At 35.8% G+C, this 7,659-nt stretch overlaps 1 long non-coding RNA gene across 1 annotated transcript; it reads right to left on the minus strand.

Annotated features, from left to right (window-relative positions):
* Positions 1-7,366, minus strand: LOC138316896 (uncharacterized). The gene is made up of 3 exons (XR_011207676.1): positions 7,177-7,366; positions 6,744-6,857; positions 1-34 (listed from the first exon to the last, which is right to left on the minus strand). It is a non-coding gene; the product is annotated as an uncharacterized lncRNA (long non-coding RNA).
* Positions 7,367-7,659: the final 293 nt, after the last annotated feature.

Consider the following 7,659-nt stretch of genomic DNA (forward strand, 5'->3'; position numbering starts at 1 on the left):
AACCAACATATATTTCCGGAAATCTTGAATGACCCTAAAACACCATTAATATGAGTTTCATTAACAGAAAAAAAATATTCACAACATGGTATTTTTTTTACATCATTATGATAACATAATATAAATGGCATACTTTTAAATAAACTTATTAGCCCTAATATTACAATTAATCAGTACAATTAGTTAAATTGGCTTACCTGCGATGAACACCCAACCCCCCCCCCCCCCTCCCCCCCTTCCACACAATTGTACTAACCCCCCCCCACACCTAATTCCTGGTTCACCTAAACCGGAACATGCATATCAGTTCCGTGAACTAAATTCTGACAACTGAGGAGACCTTGCACCACGCACCCCATGTGATCGTACCCATCTGATGTGAAAAACGCACATGCCCACACGTTTTATAGCCGTGCTAATTAAACCTGCATCTACGTTATATGTACCCATTAACTTACTACTGAGCCAATTCAAAATAAACTGTATGCATGGTCACAGTGACAAGTATTATTCTAAAAACTTAGGCGACTATTACCATTGTTATCTATGAATTACTCGGCTACTCATTATTTTCGGTTGCGTTACAGTGACTGACTCTTACATAGACCACACGTTCCGGTTGCGTTCGCTATAGAGTAGCAACCCAACTAAATAATTTTACATAGACCACAGTGTTACAACTTTGTTAAATTGGGTTTTGTACTGTATTATTAAAACTTTTCTTTATGAGAATGATATTAGTTAGCTCAATGTGTGCGTTCTATAATTAGCTAAAGTTTAGGTACTCATACTTAACACTAAATAGAACTGTAAAAAAAGTTTAAGGGTACCTTCTGCTCGGCTCAGTGAATCTCCAACCAGGGTAGAGAGCTATTTATTGTAATCAGTGGTTCATTTGTTTAAGCCATTGGTACTGCACGAAACACAAACTGAAATTCTAATGTTCTTTTAATTACCTATAACACTTAGACAAAGTTGATATTATTTTGAACCTAAATCTCAATGTGACATTTCCAAATTCACTATCTAATGGTTATCTCGGTCAATGACATTACCTTTCAGAATACAATTTCCAAACATTTCTTGGTTATTTATACTTTTGAAATATCATTTAATTAGCCAGAGCCCATCTCGCGGCCGGTATTAAAATTCTATCCTGGTCTCAATCTTATAAACCACATTTTCAATTTTCGAAGCTACATAAATTTATTTCGGTTGTGATTATCCCCACATACCAGAAATTAAAAAGTCCCAATACTGCCCAACATATGCTGAAAAGTGAAAAACTGGCTGTATGTCAAATCTGTACCATAAGAACTTAATCGGTTCAAGTGGTTTGTCCAGGACATGGCATCACCTTCGGCCCGAGTCACACCGCGGAGTATAATCTGAAAACATAATAAATATTGAACTTACACACTCTTTAATGAATAATTGCAAATATCTGGTATGTAAATATTGAAATAGTCGTTCATGTTGTTTAAGTTAATTTTATTGGTTACATCAATAAACTTTTCTGAATATAATGAAAACATAGGTAAAAGTCCCCAGCCAAGGGGACGGATAATCCATTACATAACCAAGTACCTGCCATAATATAGAAAAATGTCAAGATTTTGGAAAGAAAACCAGATTTACCCAAACCTTTTACGGATAGTCAAATTTACCAGGAACATGGGATTCCAGAGCCTTTTCTGTTTATAACAATAAACAAATTAAACAAAGATCACAAACCTGTAAATGAGCACAAAGATGCATGTTCTATGACTTTGTCCGTTGACCTGAGGAATCTGTGCAACCAACACATACTTTCCGGAAAATCTTGAATGACCCTAAAACACCATTAATATATGTTTCATTAACAGAACAAAATATTCACAATCAATGGTATTTTTTCATCATTAAAACATAAAAATGCATACTTTATAATAAACCTATATAAGCCCTAATATTACAATTAAAATCAGTACAATTAGTTAAATTGGCTTACCTGCTATGTAAACACCGCCCAACACCCCTACCCCTCCACTAATTGTTTCCTCGCCTCCCACCCCACCTAATTTCCTGGATCACCTAAACCGTGAAAATGCATTACATTTACGTGAACTAAATTACTGCCACCTAGGAGACCCTTATTCCGTCCACGGTCACACACCATGTGATACTGTGACCCATCATGACTAGAGAAAGACGCTTCTATATGATCCCCACGTATTATAATACCCTGTCTAATAGTACCTGCATCAACGTTAGAGACAATGTACCCATTAACTTACCAGGGCCAATTCTAAATTAAACTGTATTTCATGGGACACCTGAGGACCAATTAATTAAACTAGCACCTTGGCGCACTTACCTTTGGTATACACATGAACATACTCGGCTTCCCAGTGACTGACTACTACTACAAAAATTCCGGTTTCGTTCGCTATAGAGAGCAACCAACTAAATAACTTTACCATAGACCGTACAGTGCTGCTAAACTTTGTTTAAAGTTTTGTACTGATATACTTATTAAAATCAATAGGTAATAATTAGTTTAGACTATGTGTTCTAAATAATTAGAAGTTTAGGAGTCTCGAATCATATAACACTAAATACGATGGAGAAAAGTCCCATTGGGTCCTTCTTCACAAACCCAAATCCAACCAGGGTAAGGACTTTAATTGAAATCAGTGGTCGCATTCTTGACAGACTACAAGTAAGAATACCTGTCAAAGTTCGTAATGTTTTTTATTTTAAAACTCCTTATCTCCATTTATCAAAGTTTATATATTTGTAGCAGCACTAAGAACTCAAAGTGAAACTTCCAAACTATCCATATCTAGGGTAATCTATGATACAATTTCTCCATGACCTGAACAATCTATCTTTAACATTTGAATAACAATCACATAAATAGTATCCAGACATAATGGCTGTCGGCCATGGATTTAAATTACTTAAATCCTGTGTCACATTATATGTTTAATAACACAGGATGGGCCATTTGCGTTAAGGTCTTTTTTTTAGTGTTTGATACGATGTCGTGTTTATTAGCTCCGCAGTATGCAGAACATTATCAAAATTCACTCAAACTCCTCTATACCAATTGACTGTAAAGTGGAATATATGTCTGGGCTATATACTGTCCATATCTTTTATTATGAACTTGTAATCGGTCAAGTGGTTGTGTCCAGGACAAAGGGAGCTATCTGACCTCTCGGACTCGATCAAATACCTTATCCTTTTGTTTCTACACTCTGTATAGTATAACATTGCAGAACTACAACCTCGAACATCTCTGAAAGCATACTTCTCTCAATGTAGTTTAGATTCTTAATTGGCAAATTAATCGTATAAAATATTGAAAATAGTGATATAATAGTTATTTAAGTTAATCTATATGTGAATACTTCCCTAAACTCTCTGTAAATAAGCGTATAAAAAGGAAAAGTACCCCAGCCAAGGGTAAAAAATCCAATAACATGAGATCCAAGTAGCCTGTGGCCAAAATACTAGAGAACTTATTTCAAGATTTAGGATCAGAAAGACCAGATATAACCCAAATTACCTTTTTAACATATTTCTAATATTAACCAGAGACATGGTTCCAGGAGCCCTTTTCTTCTGTTAAAAAAATAACAACCAATTTTACACAAGGAACAAACTCTTTCATTCGACGCACCCTTAAAAGATGACCATGGTCTTTGTCCCGTAGCAACAGGAATCTCGGTTTGCAACACAACCAACTTATATATTCCATTTGCCGGGAATTCTCTATCGCAAGAACCCAAAACACCATCAATTTATGCTATCACAATTAACCTTCCCTAGATATAAAATATTATATTCACTAAATCGATATGTAATCTTCTCTTTTTTCCATACAATATACACTGCGAACACATATCTAACTGCATCTCTTTAACATAAAGCTTATTTAGACCCGTAATTATTACAATTAACTATCAGTACATATTAGTTAAATATAGGCATCTATCCCTGTCGATGAACACAACCCACCTCTTAGCCACCCTCACTCCGCCCCCCCTATCCCACCCCACCCCCCCCCCCCCTTCCTCCAACCTAAATTCCCTAAATTCACTGGTTTCACCTAAACCGAAACATGCATACAGTTCCGTGAAACTAAATTCCTGACAACTGAGGGAGACTCTTGCACCCACCGCGCACCCATGTGCATCGTACTACCCATCTGATGTGAAAGGGCGCAACATGCCAAAACACTCAAGAAAACTATAGCCGCCCACACGTTTTACTAATTACCTGCACTTCCTACGTTTATGATTCTAACCATTTAACTTACCTGGCCAATTCTAATATCTAAAAAACTGCATAGCATGGTCACAGTGACAAGTATTATTCTAAAACTTGGCTGACTTACCTTTGTATCTATGAACTTACTCGGCTCCAGTGACTGACTCTTATACTTTCCGGTTGCTAAGGCGTTTCGCTATAGAGAGCAACACCAACTAAATAATTTTAACATAGACCACATGTGTTAAACTTTGTTAAAGTTTTGTACTGTATTATTAAAACAACAGGAATATTAGTTAGCTATGGTGTTCTATAATTAAAGTTTAGGTTCTCATTATAACACTAAATAGAAAAAAAAAAGTTTGGGTCCTTCTGCCTCAATCCCCCAAACCAGAGGTAGCTTTATTGAGAAATCAGGCGCAATTTTGCACTAAAAAATACTGAAAATACTAATATGTTCTTTTTTACACTCTATTCATTATCAAAGTTGATATTTTGAACCCTAAATCTCAATGAATTCTCTCAAATTTCATATTCATGGTTATCTAGGAGTAGATTAATTACCTGTCAGAAAAACATTTTTTACTTTTGAAATTCCTTAATTAGCCAGGCCAATCGGGCGGACGGCCGGATTAAAATTCTATCCTGGGCTCAATCTTGTATACACAGGGGCCCATTTCGAAAGGTCTTTTTTTTTATTTAGTGTGGTTTATTCCCCATAGCAGAAATATAAAATTCCAATACTCACCTGCTATGAGGTAAAGTGGTATTTCGGCTGGGTATGTCAAATCTGTAATATGAACTATAATCGGTCAAGTGGTTTGTCCAGGACCACAGGGCTTCCACACCGTTCGGACAGTCACCCGCGGAGTAATTCTGAAAACATTGAAATATTGACACTTACACATCTGGTGTTGATTTTAAATTGCAACAAACAATTATGTATTAAAATATTGATCAATAGAATATTGTCTTAATGTTGTTTAAGTTAATTATTGGTTTCATCAATTAAAGTACTTTCTGAATATAATGAAGCAAAAAAAATAGGAAAAGCACCCCAGCCACTAGGGGGATGGGATAATCCATTTTACATATCCAAGTACCCCATAATATAGAAAAATGTCAAGATTTTGGAAGGAAAACCCTCAGATCATACCAAAACTTTTACATATTCAAATTTACCAGGAACATGGTTTCCAGAGCCTTTTCTGTTTAAAATAAACAAATTTAAACAAAGATCAAACCTGTAATGAGCACAAAAGATGCATGTCTTTGGTCCGTGACTGGAATCTGTGCAACCAACATATATTTCCGGAAATCATGAATGGACCCTAAAAACACCATTAATATGTTTCATTAACAGAAAAAAAATATTCACAACATTGTATTTTGTTTCCATCACATTATAACATAAAATGCATACGTTTTCTAATAAACTTTATAAGCCCCTAATATTAAAATTAATCAGTACAATTAGTTAACGATTCTTGTGCTTACCTGCCGAATGAACGCGCCCGCCCCACCCCTTCCTCCAATTGTATACTAACACCCCAACCTAATTACCTGGTTCACCTAAACACGAACAATGCATACAGTTCCGTGATACACACAATTCTGACAACTGAGGAGACATTGCACCCGCGCCAACCTCATGTACACATCGTACCCATCATGGATGTGGAAACGCACCAAGCCACACGTTTTTATAGCCGTATGCACTATTACCTTCATGCTACGTTATAGACGATGTACCATTAACTTACTGGCCAACACTTCCCTTCTACACAAAACTGCATGCATGGTCACAGTGACAAGTACTTTCTATCTAAAAACGCGATATGGCGTCCTCTTCCCTTAATGTCTAGTCTATGAATCATTTACACGCTCTCAGTCTGACTGACTCTTATTACTTCTCTCGGTTATCGTCTTTTTCGTCGTTCTTCTCTGCAAGCACTAGATCACACTAAATAATAGTTTTACATAACCAACATTGTTTAAACTTATTGTTAAAGTTTTAGTACTGTAGAGAGCGTTAAACAAAGCACATATTAGTATCTAGCTTATGGTAGTTCTATAATTGCGTCAAGTCATGACGGAGGAACTCTCATATCATCACTACACAAATTCAGAAAAAGCAAGTTGGTCCCTTCTGCTCAAACTCCAACAAGGTAAGACTTTATGATAATCAGGCGCATTCTGCACTAAAAAATACTGAAATTCTAATGTTTTTACCTATTCATTATCAAAGTTGATATTTTGAACCTAAATCTCAATGTGAATTTCCAAATTCATATCATGGTTATCTAGGAATAATTACCTGTCAGAAAACATTTTTACTTTTGAAATTTCATAATTAGCCAGCCAATCGGCGGCCGGATTAAAATTCTATCCTGGGCTCAATCTTGTATACACAGGGGCCATTTCGAAGGTCTTTTTTTATTTAGTTGGTTTATCCCCATAGCAGAAATTAAAATTCCAATACTCACCTATGATGTAAAGTGTATTTCGGCTGTATGTCAAATCTGTAATATGAACTTAATCGGTCAAGTGGTTTGTCCAGGACAGGGCTTCACCTTCGGACAGTCACCCGCGGAGTAATTCTGAAAACATGAAATATTGAACTTACACACTGTGTTGATTAATTGCAAATTATGTATTAAATATTGAAATAGTATTAATGTTGTTTAAGTTAATTATTGGTTACATCATTAAACTTTCTGAATATAATGAAAAAAAAAGGAAAAGTCCCCAGCCAAGGGGAGATAATCCATTACATATCCAAGTACCCCATAATATAGAAAATGTCAAGATTTTGGAAGAAAACCAGATATACCAAACCTTTTACATATTCAAATTTACCAGGAACATGGTTCCAGAGCCTTTTCTGTTTAAAATAAACAAATTAAACAAAGATCAAACCTGTAATGAGCACAAAAGATGCATGTCTTTGTCCGTGACTGGAATCTGTGCAACCAACATATATTTCCGGAAATCTTGAATGACCCTAAAACACCATTAATATGTTTCATTAACAGAAAAAAATATTCACAACATGGTATTTTTCATCATTATAACATAAAATGCATACTTTTAATAAACTTATTAGCCCTAATATTACAATTAATCAGTACAATTAGTTAAATTGGCTTACCTGCGATGAACACCCCCCACCCCTTCCACCAATTGTACTCCCCCCCCCCACCTAATTCCTGGTTCACCTAAACCGGAACATGCATACAGTTCCGTGAACTAAATTCTGACAACTGAGCTTGCACCGCGCACCCATGTGATCGTGTTTTGCCGCTGCAGAGATCGATTAAATTATGTTTTATACATCACTATGTGTTGGTGCACTTTAACATCGCTATAAAGTTCTAATTACATGTAATTCACTTATAAAAC

The sequence above is a fragment of the Argopecten irradians genome, chromosome 2 (genome assembly GCF_041381155.1).
Source record: "Argopecten irradians isolate NY chromosome 2, Ai_NY, whole genome shotgun sequence".
NCBI lineage: Eukaryota > Metazoa > Mollusca > Bivalvia > Pectinida > Pectinidae > Argopecten > Argopecten irradians.